General features: G+C 39.5%; 1 protein-coding gene across 1 annotated transcript in view; it reads right to left on the bottom strand.

Annotated features, from left to right (window-relative positions):
- The window catches only part of gng12b (guanine nucleotide binding protein (G protein), gamma 12b), a 48,531-nt gene that overhangs the window by 25,957 nt on the left and 4,845 nt on the right, over window positions 1-17,729 (bottom strand). The window contains exon 2 of the mRNA XM_041790686.1: window positions 14,242-14,304. The gene's annotated coding sequence lies outside the window, so the exon portion shown is untranslated. The remainder of the gene's footprint in view (window positions 1-14,241; window positions 14,305-17,729) is intronic.

Here is a 17,729-nt window from a genome sequence, read left to right as displayed (position 1 = left end):
GCCCATTCATTCTGTAGGGCATTTATGAGGTCAGACACATGTTGGACAAGACGGTCTGGCTCACAATCTCCGTTCCAGTTCATCCCAAAGGTGCTTGATGGGGTTGAGCCCAGGGCTTTGCGTGGGCCAGCCAAGTTCTTCCACCAAACTCATCAAACCATGTCTTTATCATCCTTGCCTCGTGCCCTGGGGCACAGTCATTGTGGAAAAGAAAGGGCCTTCCCCAAACTGTTGCCACAAAGTTGGAAGCATAGCATTATCCAAAACGTCTCAGTATGCTGAAGCACTAAGATACACACCATCTGCCTTGGCAGTACTTCACCCTGCTTTGTGCTTTTTTGGGTCTTCTGCTTTGTGTCTGAATTGCTGTTGTTCGTAAACGCTTCCACTGACTAATAATATCTCTTACAGCTGACCATGGACTATCCATCAGGGAGAAAATTTCATGAACCGTCTTATTGTTAAAGTAGCATGCTTGAAATCACTTAGCTCTACAGAACGACACATTTTGTATCACAAATATTAGATGGAGATCGCATGGCTAGGTGCTTGAAGTTACACACCCTGTTGCAACGGGTCTAATTGAAGCACCTGAATTCAATAACTAACAGGTCTGGCCAAATATTTTTGTCCATATAGTTAATGTATGATGCACTGATGTATAAACACAGCATGTTAACCACAACGGTAGGATGGTGGTGAATAATTTGGCCTCATCCGCCCAAAAAGAAAATATTCATGGAGCAAATAAAATTATCTGGATGAAGAGAGTTCTGCAGCTTCAAGAAGTTGCACGACAAATTATCTGTTGCATGCAGACACAAGGGATACTGAATAGAGAGAAATTGAAAGTGGTCTTGTGGTTTGTTGAGTTACAGAGGATGATCTAATCAGCACATGGCCAGAACTGAAGGTGGTGCTGGTAGGTGATAGCGAGGCTTCTTCTCTGCTGCCACCTGACTGCTTATCATGACGAACAAAAGGCAGAGAGAGGCACCGAATAAGGGGAGGGCTGGGAAAAACAACACAGCCTTCTGACCTCAGTAACAGGAATGACACTCCCACCCCCCTTTCTCCTCTCCTTCCTGTGAACTTTGGAGCACCCCGGAGCTGAGTGAGCACTAAACTGCACATAATGAGCCGGCGAGGGGGAGGCAGAGGAGAGGGCTATGGGCGTAAGAGACACTGGGGTGGACACCGTGTCCTTTTAGGGAGGCTCCACAAGTGGCTGCAGATATTGTCTCATGACATCTCCCTGTCTGGAAGCCACCTGATTGTAAACCTGCAGTCTTGACGCATTAGTAATCTGCACTTTGGCCTGCATTTTATTTGCATACACAGCATGGGTTTAAAGATTCAGAGCAATGAAACAGGTATTATTAACAGAGAAAGAATCCCAAACATCCACCTCATCCAGCACTGCACAAGGGTCAGTGCAGACAAAGTGCACATTTTCCAAGTGAGCAAAGGAAAGCTTCATGGAGTCTCCTGCTGACCTACTGTTTCATGCATAACATATTAGGAAAATGCAGGATAACTTTTTAAGTTTATTATCCTTTTGAAAGCACATTATATATTACAATGGACAGTACATCTTCATCTCCTTCCTCTATTCAAAGTTGAACTGGAAATTGCCCATGTAGGACGGGTGTTGACATTTTGTGCTATTTGGAGCCAGGACGTGTACAGAGGGGGACGGGATAGTGGTTTTGCAGAATGACGCCATTCCTCAGATAACCAAAAAAGATTTAACTTAACAATAAAATGTCAAAATGCCCTACTGGAAGGTCATTGCAGTACAGTGTAGTAATGGGCAGAAATACAGTATGCAAGGGTACAGCGCCTTTTGTAAAAGGGATATAGCACACATGTAAATCTGCCTAGATCAGGCCGTCCCCATGAACTGAGTGATCATGCAAGAAGAGGACCAGTGAGAGAGGCCACCATGACACCTATGACTACTCTGAAGGAGTTACAAGCTTCAACAGCGGAGATGGGAGAGACTCTGCATACAACAACTGTTGCAAGGGTCTTAACCAGTCAAAGATTTATGGGAGAGTGACAAAGAGAAAGCCACTGTTGAAGAAAATTCATATTAAATCTCCACTAGGGTTTGCCTAAAGGCATGTGGGAGACTTCGTGGTTAAGTGGAAGAAAGTTCTTTGGTCTGTTGAGACTGAAATTGTGCTTTTTAGCCATCAGACAAGATGCTATGTTTTGGCGGGCAAAAAAAAAACTGCACATCACCACAAACACACCATCCCCACTGTGAAGCACAGTGGTGGCAGCTTCATGCTGTGGGGATGCTTCTTGGCAGCCAGCCCTGGAGGGCTTGTAAAGGTAGAGGGTAAAATGATTGCAGCAAAATATAGGAAAATCCTAGAGGAAACCTTTGACTATGGGTGCAGTGACAAAGACGTAAACACAGAGACTTATAAAAACATATTTCTGTGATCTTATACTCAAACATAACTTTAGGATGCCTTCATGGGTTTGTTTTAGGGGGAGAAGAGGGGTGGTAAGCCCCAAATATGCATTCAAATCTCTTTCTAGTTTTGTAGTACCGTTGTATATTACTGTTACAGTAAAGGGCTTGAGAAATACTGTGATACAACTACACCATATCACACTAACCTTGCAAGACAGATGGATTTGATGAACTTCATCTCTGTCATCAGGTAAATCCATCACGAAAAGCTCTAATCCACAATGTTTGGACCGAAATTAACAATGTTTGGACCCATCACGTCATTTGAGGAGAATGAGGTGGTAGCTATGGCCGGGGTTTAGTTGTACTCAAAGCCGTTTGTAATGGCGGCCTCCAGTGCCATGATTAGCTCAGATATTGCTCTCATAAAGCATCAGTTTTACCAGAATGGACTTAGCCACAGCGGCAGTTTTGGCAGAATTCCCAATTACACAATTTCCCATGATTAATCCATCTGCTTTCCTAGCCAATTATTTTGCTTCAAAAATAACAGCTATGCAGAGATTTACTAGGAGGTACTGTAATCAAAAAAATAGGTGTGACCACATGACTGTAAACTCTGAGTCTTGTGGCTAAACAGTTAAGTTTAACAATTGTCTCTGGCAGGAATGGATAAAACCTTCCCTGTAGTGAAGATGCAAAGAGAAGAGAGACAGTGAGACTCCAAATCACTCACATTTTCTACTAAAGTTGTGTCATTTGTTCCATAGTCAGTCTGTGATTTGTGCACAACGCATCATGCTCTCCTCAAAGAGAAAGGAGCACACAGAGAATCTGACTTTCCTGTGGGACTAGAGTGTGTATGTTACGTCTAGACAGGGAGTCACCTTATAGTACAAAAGACGAGTGAGTGTGCCCACTCCTGCAGGAGGCACATGTTCACAGCTCATGCATGCAGGATGCTCAGCGGCAGACGAGTGCAAACACGTGTGACTGACAGTAGCAGACAAGAGAAAGAGACAACAAACTTGCATTTGCAAAGATGGAATGCTGCAAGAATATAAATTATAATCCAAAAGCCTGCATCCATATACTTACTAAAAACCCCAAGAAATCCGGCCGTGGGATTTCCTGCAGGAATTCACAGATGCCAAATGTCTGTCTGCGCCTCTTAAGTGCCACGTGTTTCAATCTGCTGTGTCACTGTCTGGAGACAAAACTCAGCAGTTTAATTTCTCGTGACAAAGCAACCAGATCAGACCATAAAAGGGAATGAGCACATATTATCATAGTGCAGTAAATCATTTACATTAGTGGGAATATTCCTGCCCTCATGAGGTTACAATAACCAGAAAAGTCAGCTTCTGAATAGGGAGCAGTTTAAAGCAAAGACAGGCTGCTTATTACCCAAAATGAGAAACCCATTTTCATAAACCAGAGCCCTACATTACCTCACCTAACAATGACCTACTTTATGTGATATGTCTATCTAGTCTGGTGCACAGAGCTCAAATGATGGCAGAGCCTTTATTTAGTCATGCATATTGGAGTATTATAATCCTGTATTCACTGAAAGTACCGACTAGGATCTCACTGGGAAAGTATGCACACGCCGGCTGCAGTGGTTTGTTTTCAGAACAGTGTAACTCCGATGGAACGCAGCTGCAATGCAGAGCAGCATACCACCCCGTTACACCCCTAATGAACATCAATCAAAGGCACATTCTTACAGCAGGACAGACAACTGAGTGTTAAAGGCAAAGCAATTCAAAGAACCTTATTTCTAGACTGGAAAATATTTCCTTCGCCACTGTCTGGTGGAGGAAAATGTTTAATACAAAAATCAAAGGAGGAAAAGGCGGCTTGTGGAAAAGAATCCCAGGCATGTAACCAGTGGCTGGGCAGATTTCCTGGGCAGGGTGACATCCCGGCTACAGCTCGGTCTTCCTTTCTTGACTGCCAGACCGTTATGTTTGTTAACTGGAAGCCGAAATTCCCTGGACGGCTCCCTCAGGAAAGATCAGGGAGGAATTCTTGTCTGAACGACATGTGGCACAGAAGAGTCTCAAAGTGGACACAGCCAAACGAAGATAAAACAAGCTGTGTACACTGTTTATTGTCAGGAGCCTGCGGTCATGATTAGAGGGGTTCTAAACTGCAGTCATGCAGTTGCTGTGCAGAAGCACTTTCCTTCCCAAGACCTGAAAGCGTAGGATATAAAAATAAACTGAGACAAGTGTTAAAGTCTGCAGACGTGCTAATGGCTCCGAGCAGATGTCCTGCTTTTTCGCAGAATCACCCCGGATTCAAGATCCAAAAAGTATTTATGACAAAAATGCCCCACCTTTTATCATCCAAGAAATACACTATACGGACAAAAGTATATGGCTGCCAGACCATGGCTGCCAGCTGTAATGTCAAAAGCAACATACATGACATTGTATTCAAATACATCTACTTTAATATGGAGTTGGACCCTCTTTTGCAGCTATAACAGCCTTGGAAGGCTTTCCACAAGATTTGGTGGAATTTGTGCCCATTCATTCTATAGAGCATCTCTGACGTCAGGCACTGATGTTGGAACAAAGCCTTGGCGACTTTTACTCACCATGCACCACAGCAGTCACTGACCCCCTTATGTGATATTATAAGGTCTTCTACGTCATGGCTGAGTTACTGTTGTTCTAAACGCTTCCACTTTCTAATAAAATCACTTAGAGTTGACTGTTGAATATCCAGCAGGGGTGAAATTTCACAAACCATCTTCTTGCAAAGGTGGCATCCATCACACTGCCACGCTTGAAGTCACTGAGCTCTTCAGGAACCATTTTGTATCACTAATGTTTGCAAATGGAGACTGTATGGCTAGGTGCTTGATGTTACACACCTGTGGCAATGAGTCTGATTGAAACACCTGAATTCAATAAACAACAGGTGGCCAAATACTTTTGTCCATGTAGTGTGTGTGCAATTACATTAACTTGTCTTATAGAAGAGAGAACTGATTCTGACTGCATCCAGGCCCCCCTGAGACCACCCAATGTACACTGAATTCTCAGAATTAGAGACACAAGTGGCACATAAATCTCTGGAATCATTCAGCATATTCATACAGCCATCAAAGATTACAGTGGAAATTCTTTGAACAGGGAGCTGAAAGGACAATCACACATGAAAAGGTTTGAGTGCAAAATGTGCAACTGCATGATGGCAACATACAGCAGCACATGCAAACACGTGATGAGCTATTTCTATCATTCTTAACATATGGTCACAGATGGAACGCACATTTTGAAACACAAAAAAGCAAAGTACACAACCAGCACTGGTTTGCTGTGCAGGCAGAGCTCATCCTGAAGAAAATGCAGATAGTGCATGTATAGGCGAATAAATATGCATCTGTATGAACTTTTTGTTCAGTTAAGGGTCTTAGCTTGGGGGGTTTCAAAATGAGCTAATATTTTCCATGAAATGGTAAAATGCCTCTGTTTCAACATCTGATATGTTGTTAATGTTCTGTTCTAAATAAAATATGGGTTTATGGGATTTGAAAATCTTCTGTTTACGTTTTATATTAAAACGGCAACCCAACTATTTTGGAATTAGGGTAACATTTCAAAACATTTGTTTGAAATATAAATCTTATTAAAACTATATCAATATGATAAAGAGTAAGATGTGTAATGTGCAAAATTATACAGATTGGAAATGTTATGCATATTTCAAGTAACTTCCTGCTCAGATGTTTCAGGCTTGGGTGCAAAGATCTACGCTCCAAGCCTTCCACTGACTAAAATATGGGTGCAAATGGTGTTGATGTTAAGTACAGCAAGTAAAAGTAGAATTTTAACTCAGCTGACAAGAAAGTGCTGATTTGGTTAGCCTGTTAATGTCGTTTGCATTATATGTTAGCATCAAGCTAACAAACTGAGATGGTCCATTTGTGAGAAAATATGACCTCCCTGGAGAATCATGCACCACTACCTGACATGATGCTACCTCGGCTACAAACATGCATAATGTAACTCTCCTTGTTATTCCATGCACAGAGGTAGAGTTATCACCTGGTGGGCTGCTGTGTGAAAATCTCAGCCATGGAAATGGGATCTGCAGTGACCTAGTTGTTTAAATGGGCTGATAATATGTCACAAGGCGGGAACGAGGAGGGGGATATGGTAGCTACACATGAGAGTCTTCAGTAATAATTCATCCACGCTAATGGTTTTATGGAGGCACAGTGCTGGCCAGGGTGGACTTTCAGTTTTGTTCCCACAATAGTTTTCACAGGAAGTGTTCCTGTGCTTATAAACCACATTTATATTATTACATCTTATGCATTAATCTGAAACATATGGTTTAGTTTGTAAATGTTATTTCAGGTGAATGAGCAGAAAGCAGAATTGAGTGGTTAAAAGAGTCCCAGCTGCAGCATAGTGAAACTTTCTGTGCCCTGTGGCGAAAACTTGATGAGGCCGTTTGTCCTACATCAAAGGCTGCATGTGTCTACATTACAGCTGTGAAGATAGGACGGGTAATCTCGAGAGGGATTCTGCATGCATCCAGGGCACTCTGAGGCCACCCAGAGCACAGTGAATTCCCAGAATTAGAGGTGCACATACACAAATAAGACATAAATCTCTAGAAGTGTGAGGATTATTTATACAGGCATCAAAGACTATGTTGTAGTTCCTGAGAACAGAAAGCTGAAAGGAAAGTCACACATGGGAAAAGGGGCCTCAAATTTATTCACTTCAGCCTCTTAAACATCAAACAAGTTTCTGTGTTCACGTCTAAAAATCATGATGAATTAAGAATGTGAATTAAGGCTGGGCAATATGGCTCAAAAAATCAGATTGTGGTAACTTTTAGCTACATGGCCACACACATCACATACCTTGATCATTTGTTTTTCCATAGAGCAGTGATTCCTGGTGCCGAGAACATTTTTGAGACTTAAAAGTGGGCCCTGAGTTGGAAAAGGTTGGGAACCACTGCTGTAGAGAATAAAACGCCCCAATACCACAATTTTAAACTTTGATGAGATTCTTGTAAAGATGCACTGTACAAAAACACGTGTCTAAATTTCTTACACTCTTAAATATCGTGTTTCAAAATGGTAAAATCTTCACTATTTGATTGATTAGTGCTATCAGAACATGCAGAAACCTAATGATGTGAAGTCATTTTCAACCAAATGAGAGGGAACATAGCTTAAAACATTTGGAAATGCTGGAAGCACTGGCAATGAGCGAGGTTTTCCCTTAAAGTTTCCGACTATTTGCCAGTGTATAGGTGCCATTTAGACGGTGTATATTTTTTATCATTAAAACAATAAGTTGCCCAACATTAGGTGTTCAGGACTTAAATTATTGTCACTGTTGTATCAAACAAGCATTATAATACTTTGATGTTTTTCTAATGACAAAATGCCTGAAGTAGACAAATCCTAGCATTAGCTCTCTCAGGACTAGGGATGGGGTTTATTAATTTTATTGATATAAATACTCCAGGGATGGTCGATATTGTGGACATGATATCTGTATTGGCAGATATTAGCATATCAGCAGTTTAATCAGATTTAAACCTCATAACAAGAGCAAGGAGCCAAACCAAAAGCTTCTCTTAGTAGAGAAGGTGCTTTTGCAAGTCTCCTGTCTGGCTTCAGCATGAATTTTAGCCACCCACAAGCTCCGCCCTTCATTAACAACAGCGGCGCTAGCATTTAGAGCTCAGGTTAGTACTGCAGCTGTACATGACCACCACCTCATTTAGTCTTGTTGCTCTGATTGGCCTGTATTAAATGCAATAGACAAAAAAAAAATCACCTTTTTACAGTTATTTTTCAAAAGTCCTGCTCTCCCCAAACGTTTCCTATGGGAGGTTTCCCAGATGAATGTGAACTATATCTATGCAATGCATGTATGAAACAGTCTGTCTGGTGTGTCAGGTCAGATTATCGTATCAGCAAATATGAACATTTCTGCCAGTATTTACAACTGATATTTTGGCAACAAAAATCTGACCATGTCAGATGTAAATAGCCCTGTAGGCTTTCACATGCTGAAAACTGCAATCAAGCTTCCATGCATAAAGAGTGCCATAACATTATATTACACTACTGTGGGAATATATACGCTTTGACATTGTATTTTTCATTGGCAATCAAGTTTCAGAAGAGCTCAGCTGACAAGGAGTAATGCAAAAGTAATGTAACTAGTAGTGTGTCTAGTTACTTTTAGCTGTGAGTAACTAACTAATGTATTACTTTTCTAGAAAGTAACATGTAAAGAGTAATGGATTACTTTTGAGTTAATTCACAAAGGCTGTTCACAAAATTGAATTTCGACTCAATTCTCATCAATTTGACTTTTTCTCATCATGCACAGCATCATTTTTCCTTTTACCCATGGCCCAATCCTCCCCTGTAGGGCTGCTAGCAATGCACCCCCTGGAAAGTAAAGAATGCTTTTCAGCTAATCCAAGGAGCATTTTTACCTTCATCATAAAGTAAAACTGCAAATACATTTGCAATAACGTGTCGAGAGTGTAAAAGCATAATTTTCCCCATTTAGCCTTAACATTTTAAATAGATTATCTTGTGGTTAATCAACACATTACTGTGAATGGCTCTTACTCTAAACAAGCCTAATGGCTTGGCATCTGTCTTTTAATCAGCATAAACCACATGGATATAAACAATATTGGCTTACAATAGGCAACATTTCAGTGCATCTTGAAAATCATTGCCAGCCCTAGTGTGAAATATGTGGCATGATGGAAACATTCAGCAACACGTGCAGACTCATGATGAGCCATCATATGTTTCCATCATTCCTCACATATGGTGACAGACTGAGCATGCATTTGCTAAACACAAAGAAAAGGAACATACACTAGCAGCTCTGGTTTGCTGGTCATGGCTGCAAGCATGAGTACCGGTGATCAAATAAGCATTTACCACATGACTTCCTGCAGAGGGTAGAGACGCTCCCGCCTCTGCCCATGGCTAACCGACATCAGTAGGAGTGAGAATTAGGAGGGAGTGGGAGCTGTGAGATTCAGAGGAAATGGGATTGTGGTGGAGGTGGAGGGGGGAGGAAGTTTAGGAAGCGGACGTACTGCAATGTAGGAGAAGGAAAAGAGATGCCCATATATGTGCAGATGCTTATGAAACAGGATGGACGACTTGCTTGAAGAGGCCTGGGATCTCCCTCGGGTGCAACAATAATGCAATAAATGTGTAAACCTCCTCCTACATGTATAAAACCCACACCCCTGCACTCAAAAGCTCAAATTGCACTGAGTACAAACTTTCTCTCAGCCTGACACTTCAGCAAGCAGCTTACCTGAAACTTCTGCACTGAAACTCTGCAGTTATGATATTCAAAACACGATGTTCAAAGGTCAATGATCTCAGTCACATACAAGTCAGCTACTGGTTGGTGTTGTGTTTATTATCAAAGAGTCAGGTTTTATCTGTTCTGCAGCTGTGCAGAGAAAGACAATGTCCTGCAGCCAATCAGAAGCAAACCTGCACACTGACTACTGTAAATCCTCTAGTTCACTATTTTGCTAATTCAAGTGATATGCATGCAATGTAACACACCCCGTCTTTTCTAAAGCTTTTTCAGGATGCTGCATTTTGTAACTACTTCCTTCTACAGTTCCATTTAAAATTTCACTTCATTTTTATCTCCCTGTGATGTGAACTGACAAATTACATTTCATTTTATTCTATTCAATCGCCAGTGATGCGATAAACTGCAACCCCACCCATTCTCCCCCATATTACCCACTCATGCATGCAAGTTGTGTTATCAATTAATGTATTCACAGTATACAGCACCACTAAATGCAAGCACAGTTCTTTGCTAATGGTATCCAGACAATAAAAGAAGCAAGGATAAAGAAAGGTACATTGTTGCTGCAAAAATAAATGATTATTGAAGAAGAATGAGTTATTAATCATCAACACTCCACGATACTGTGACTAAATTTGGACATAAAAAGGTTTAAGGAAAACTTATCAGCCTTTGTTCCAGCTGCAGTAGGCAATGCACTAAACCCAATGAGCAAACAAATAATCCAAAAGCTGCTGAACAGAGACAATAGGCTGCACAACACTGCCATCACGTGGAGGATGTGTGTCAGCACACAGACAGACGCTTAAATCTAAGCAGCATCATGTGGGCTCAGCTGTTCTGCAGGATTTAGGTGGAAAAGAATTTCCCCTTTCTTCTTCCTAAGAGGTAAAATAGTTCACTTTTATCCTGGTTTCAAGAAAAAATAAACTGCTGAATAAGTGGGCTCTTACAAATTAGTGCTAGGGCTGAATGATTTGGAAAAAAAAATCTAATTGCAATTTTTTTCCCCCAATATTGTGACTGCGATTTAATATGCCATTATTCTTAGGCCAATCTTATGTTGTTGTTTTTTTTGACAAATTCAAGCAATAAATAATTCCATAAATAAGATCATATGCATTGAAAACAATGAAGTTATTTCAGAAGCAATTAATACATAGCAGCATGAATCTGAATATGGGGGTGCAACAAGCTTCAAGCTATAAAGGAGGCGGCTGGGGTGGAGGAGGTGAAGGTGGCTACCATCTGATCACAGTAACGCTAGGCTTCATCAGTTTTAGACAGAATCAGCTTACTATTTTTGTTCATGTTGCAAATGTGATGTCATTTGCTTTGTTTAAGGACATTTATTAGCATTTTTATGTCACTCATTTTGATTAAGAAAAACATATATAAAACACAAAACAGAGTATTTTTGCAAACCATTATTTAAAAAAATGACACCTGAATGTTTGCATAATATGCATAAAACCTCTGCTGCTGCAAAAAAAAATGATTTATTAAACTGTTATTTTGACACATTTCAAGTTTAAGAAATATTGCATCTTCTTTTCAAAGTAAAAGCCCACACAGTTTGTTCCCAGTTTGTGAGACTTCAATCATTTTCACACAATGCTTTTATTCTGAAATGTTTCCGGGATAGTTCTTCGGTCGTTGCAGAAATTTGCAGAGTTGTTCTGTTTTTTCTCTGCATCCATTCATACCTTTCTACTAATTGTAAATGATTTAAGATGTTAACTTACATACAATCTTGATCTCGTTCTCTGCCTTCCTCTCTGCTGTTTCTAATAATGCCATTTAGCACATAAACTTTTTTTTCTCACCGTCTCACATTAAATCAGATTAAACTTTTCCTGTTTTTGGTCAATTAGGATTACCAAAATTATTTCTATTTGCTAAATGCCAGAATAATGAGAAAAGGATTTTTTTTAGACAATTTTTATTACTTTCTTCAAAAGTCAGAAGTTTACATACACTAAGATTACTATGCCTTTAAACAATTTGGGAAAGCCCAGATGATGATGTCATGTCTTTGGAAGCCTCTGATAGGTTTATTGACAACATCTGAGTTAATAAGAGGAACACCTGTGGATGTATTTTAAGGCACACCTGAAACACACTGCTTCTTTGTGTAACATCATGGGAAAATCAAAAGAAATCAGCCAAGATATCAGGAAGAGAATTGTGGACTTGCACAAGTCTGGTTCATCCTTGGGTGCAATTTCCAGATGCCTGAAGGTCCACGTTCATCTGTTCAAACAATTATATGCAAGTATAAACACCATGGGAATGTCCAGCCATCATACTGCTCAGGAAGGAGACGGGTTCTGTGTCCCAGAGATGAACGTGCTTTGGTCCGAAAAGTGCATCTCAACCCAAGAACAAAAGCAAAAGACCTTGTGAAGATGCTGGCTGAAGCTGGTGAGAGTGTGTCATTATGAACAGTCAAACGAGTCCTGTACCGACATGGGCTGAAAGGCCACTTTCCCAGGAAGAAGCCATTACTCCAAAAGAAACATAAAAAAGCCAGACTACAGTTTGCAAATGCACACAGGGACAAAGACCTTAATTTTTGGAGACATGTTCTGTGGTCTGACGAGACTAAAATTGAACTTTTTGGCCATAATGACCATCGTTACATTTGGAGAAAAAAGGGAGAAGCTTGCAAGCCTGAGAACACCATCCCAACTGTGAAACATGGGGGTGGCAGCATCATGTTGTGGGGTTGTTTTGCTGCAGGAGGGACTGGTGCACTTCACAAAATAGATGGCATCATGAGGAAAGAACATTATGTGGAAATACTGATGCAGCATCTCAAGACATCAGTCAGGAAGTTAAAGCTTGGGTGCAAATGGGTTTTCAAAATGGACAATGACCCTAAGCATACTGCCAAACTGGTTACAAAGTGGCTTAAGGATAACAAAGTCAACGTTTTGGAGTGGCCATCACAAAGCCCTGATCTCAATCCCATTGAAAATTTATGGGCAAAGCTGAAAAGGCGTGTGCGAGCAAGGCGGCATACAAACTTGGCTCAGTTACACCAGTTCTGCCAGGAGGAATGGGCCAAAATTCCTGCAAACTATTGTGAGAAGGCTGTGGAAGCATATCCAAAACGTCTGACCCAAGTCATACAGTTTAAGGGCAATGCTACCAAATACTCATGAAATGTATGTAAACTTCTAACTCTCAAGAAAATAATAAAAAATTGTCTAAAAAATGATCTCTCTCATTATTCTGGCATTTAGCAAATAGAAATAATTTTGGTAATCCTAATTGACCAAAAACAGGAAAGGTTTAATCTGATTTAATGTTAGATGGTGAGAAAAAAAAGTTTATGTGCCTTTTTATATAGTGTATGTAAACTTCTGGTTTCAACTGTGTGTATATATATATATATATATATATATATATATATATATATATATATATATATATATATAAACAATACAATTTCTGTTAAAAGAAGTATTATGTTAAGAATAGTATGGGGAGTACCAAAGTTCTTAAAAATGAACTTCATGTTGCAGAAATATCACAGTTGTGAGGATTGATGGTAAAAATCAATTTTTAGTATTTTTGTTTGAGTACATTTTAGACTACTACTACTTTTACCAGTCTTTTTTTCTTCTACTTCTACTTTAGTAACAATGTCAGTACTGTTACCACCTCTGGCAGATTTTTGAAAAGAAAACAACTCACTGCTGTTCTTTCTTCTTCTTTTAACAAAGAAATGTCATCAAGTTCTGATAAAAATGGCACTTTAGCAGCATCCACGCTAATGTCTTCCACCATAATTTCACTGGCTTCTTGTTGCTGCTTGCTTACGTCACAACTCTGCCACGCCCGAAAGTACTGCCCCTCGACGCTGATCAGTCCCTTCGCTTTCTAACCGGGCCCAAACGGTTCAGATGGGAGCTTAGCAAGATGAGTTCGACAGTGAGGAACACGGAAACGGGCGAATCCATCTGCTTTGCAAGGTTACTTAGCAACTTGGTTTAGAAAGATGCAAAATAAAATATTGTTGTAGCTGTTTTGTATTTCTTTTCTTTGTTTTTTTCCCAAGTGTTTCACTGTATGGCCTTGACGTTCAGTATTCTTCACACTACACATCTTCACAAGCCAGTAACCAAAAAAGGGCTTGTTATGAATTCTTAAATTTGTAAGAAACTCGATGATATTTCACCACAAAACTCACCCTGCTCTTTTAGGGAAACTTGGTGTCTTTAGTTTTTACCACCAGAGGGCAGCACCTTAAAGGCAGTAAATAAAGCCTGCCAGGAGCTTTGACCGACTTGTGAGGAGTGGGTCTGCTAAATAATGAAAGACTGCTGAAACAATGTTTGTAAGTTGATCCTTCTCTCATTTACAGTAAAGACTGTGGACGTTGGTGTCAACAACAGGTGGCTCTCATTGACTGAGTGGGTGGAGCTGTTGCTCAGAGACACTGACCTGTGTGGGAAGAGACCTCAACGGGCACACACCAGAGTCCTTCTCTGTGTGAGCAGCATAGATCTATGAAGATAGGAAAAGACTATTATTGGTATAACTAACCAGTCATTGCAGCAGGTGAATGAAAAACAAACATTGTCCATTCCTTTTGTGACTTCTTAAAAAACACTGGCAGGTTTTTGTGACTCTAAAATAAATTATTGCAGGATTTGAACCTGGCCATCTTCCTTAAAGACAACAGCCTCTACACATATCAAAATCTGTTCCTCTGAGCACAGTTTGATCTTAGGAAAAAGGAAAAAGTCACACAGTACTAGATCAGGTGAATAGGGTGATCAAGCACTATGATTTGTTTTTGGGTCAGAAACTGCTTTACCAAGCTAACAGTGTGAGCTGGTACGATGTCTTGCAAAAGGTTTTGGTACAAATGGCCCACAAAACAATGTTGGCTCAATGCAAGCTTTGGCTACCAGTAACGTGCTCTTGCATTGCAAAATAATGACAAAATCACAGAGGCTTACCTGGTACAAAATAAAATGCTTCATAATTTTTCAGTAGTGTGTATAATTGAGCCAACATTATTTTGTAGCCTATTTTTAACAAAAACTTGCAAAATTCTGTGAAGAAACTGTACCCATCTATTACGCTGAATAGCCTAGCTTCTTAGCAGGTAAAACCAGTGAGTTCTTCTTAAAGGAGCAATACTCACTGAAATCAACAGAGACTAATGCAACTACTACTGCCAAATACCTTATACAACTCAACTTCATAAATACTGAAATATCCCTTTCATGTAAGAAAAAAAAAAGAAAAAAAAGACAAAATCAAAATGGCCTTGAATTTGGACTTGCGTTGTTGTGCTTTCTTCATCTGTGAACATGATAGTGATGATGTGTTTTCTTTTCTCATGTTCAAATTTTCATGCTAAATTTGCCAAACTGTCTCTTTATCAATGGAGACCATTTCTGCTATAAATCTTGAGTTGTCGATCATCTCAAACAATTTGCTCAATTTGTTGAATGTTTTCAGAAGTTTTTGATGTGCATGGGCACCCAGAAAGTTCATCATCTTGGACATCCTCTCTGCCTTCACAAAATCTTTTGTGCCATCCAAACACAGGTGCATGAGACGTGCAGTGTTCCCCATTCACCTCATTTAAGTAGAAGAGATTTGGCTGCTGTTCTGTTTAATTTCACCAAAAATTTAAAGTTAATGCATTGCTCAACTTTTAAAGGTAATAATTTTCTGCCCTTCACACCTGCACTTCAATCAGTAGCTAGCAGTGAACTAAAGACATGACTTAATTGAGACTTAGAGCAGTTGTGCGTGAATACCTGACCTTTAATATATAACATTCAGCATGACTATGAAGTTTTATCCTCATAAGTGCGGACTCATTATTTAATAGCCATCCTCGTATATAAAGGCTGAAGCTTTTTCATTGGCTACATCGCTATGTAGTTCTGTTATCTATAGGTAAGTTACTTTAGCTTTAGCAATATGAGCTTTAGCAAATGTAGCTAAAGCTAACTAAGCTACGTAGATGACAAATACATATAGCTTAAGTTGCTACTTTGTCAGCTTCGCTTTAGTTATGCTACCTACATGGATACATAGCTATGTTGTTCCGTGATCCATAGTTAAGTTAGCTTAGCAATGTGAAATTTAGCAAATGTAGTTAAAGCTAATTTAGCAACATAAGTAACAAATATATACTGCTTATGTTGCTACTTTGTTAGATTAGCTTTAACTACACTTGCTACATGGATACATAGCTATGTTGTTCCGAGATCTATAGTTAAGTTAGCTTACCAATGTGAGATTTAGCAAATGTAGCTAAAGCTAATCTTGCTTTGTGGATAACAAATAAACATAGCTTATGTAGTCACTTTATAAGATCAGCTTTAGCTGTGTCAGCTACATACCTATATCAGCTACGAAGCTCTGTTATCAATATATAAGGTAGCCTGATAAAAATTAGCTTTCGCAAACACAGCTTAAACTAATTTAGCTACATAGATAACACAGTTATGTAGCTTATGTAGCTGCTTTGTGAGCTTAGCTTAAGTGATGTTAGCTACATAGCTACATTATCAATGTAGCTTACACAGCTAACTGAGCGACGTAAGCTGTGCTTGCTGCGTTAGAATGTGTTCATTGAGGTCAAGCTTTTTCCTGTTAGCAGACTGTTTACCTCGGCTTTTTTAAACGTTTTGTAATTATGTTTTGCAGGTCAGGTGTTTAACTTTTAACTACTGGTATCCTAACTTTTACCCTAACCTTAAACAGAAGTTTAATCTGATTTCATTTAGAAAGCTTTTAGTGTGTATTTCTATTCTAAGATAAACAGCTTCTCAGATGAACAGTCTGTGTGAGTGACTGTTCAGGGCAAAGCTGCCTTCTCTTGTTTCTTATAGTGTTTTAAAGAACTAGTGTCTGAACTGCCTATAGTGACTTGTATGTAAATTGTATGTTTGAATGTATGATTGCATGTTTTTAGCCTTTTCTGACTTTTTATTTGTTAATGTTTTTACTTGTACCTCTGGAAAAGAGACTTTGATCTCAGTGGGTTCTCCCTGCTTAAATAAAGGATACATAAAAAATAAATGTGTAAGAATATGGTAAAATAGCAAGTCAAACAGACGTGTAGCTTATGAAGAGAACTATAATAGAGGAGGAAAAACAAATTGTTTGGGGAATAATAACTCTTTTCGTCCTGGAATTTGTTAAGCTTATTAAATTTGGCTGCTTTTGACTTAAAAAATATTACCAGAACAAACTGGATTAACTGTTGAACCAACAACAAAGGTCTGTTATTGCACAAAAACCTCTGAAGCAACTTCTTACTTCCTCATACAGTTGATGATTTACTGTGCTGTCAAGCATCAGTGCAGAAATTGGAGGATCTTTTCATGTCTGTGGTCCAGATAAACAATAGTTCACCCAAACAGGAACTAAGCACCATATAATAAAGAATATGACACCATTTTAAAGTTTTGCACAATGAGTATTTACAAAAGCTGCACAGCAGCATAATTATCCAGAAAGTCTTAAGAAGCTGTGATTCATCTAGTCATCATCATCGTGTCTCCTAAGGTAACACAAAGTGGAAATAGGTGACATTTTTGCATTATTACCAGTTTTGGTTAACCTCCTCAGTATCCTGTGGGTTATCTTCATCAAAATCTCAAGCAGATGTGGGTTTACTGGTTGTTACGTTTACAGAAACAAGGAATTTTTGTGTACTTGGTGTAAAAAGCAAAGAACAGAACTTAAAAGAAACAGACGAGGAAGGACTATGGTGTTTTCTGTTGCAGCAATTCATTGAAATTATATGGGTAAGGGCTGACCATGAGACCCAATGACTCTGACCTTTTTTTAGGCCTGGGCAATATGGCCTAAATATCAAATCACTGTATTTTTCTTACTCTTTACAGCTGCAGTGTTTACAGCTTACGCCACAGCCTGCCTTTTGGACTTGGCATGGT

Source organism: Cheilinus undulatus, linkage group 7 (genome assembly GCF_018320785.1).
Source record: "Cheilinus undulatus linkage group 7, ASM1832078v1, whole genome shotgun sequence".
NCBI lineage: Eukaryota > Metazoa > Chordata > Actinopteri > Labriformes > Labridae > Cheilinus > Cheilinus undulatus.
The sequence above is the reverse complement of the archived record's forward strand: the minus strand, read 5'-3'. Positions and strand labels throughout refer to the sequence as shown.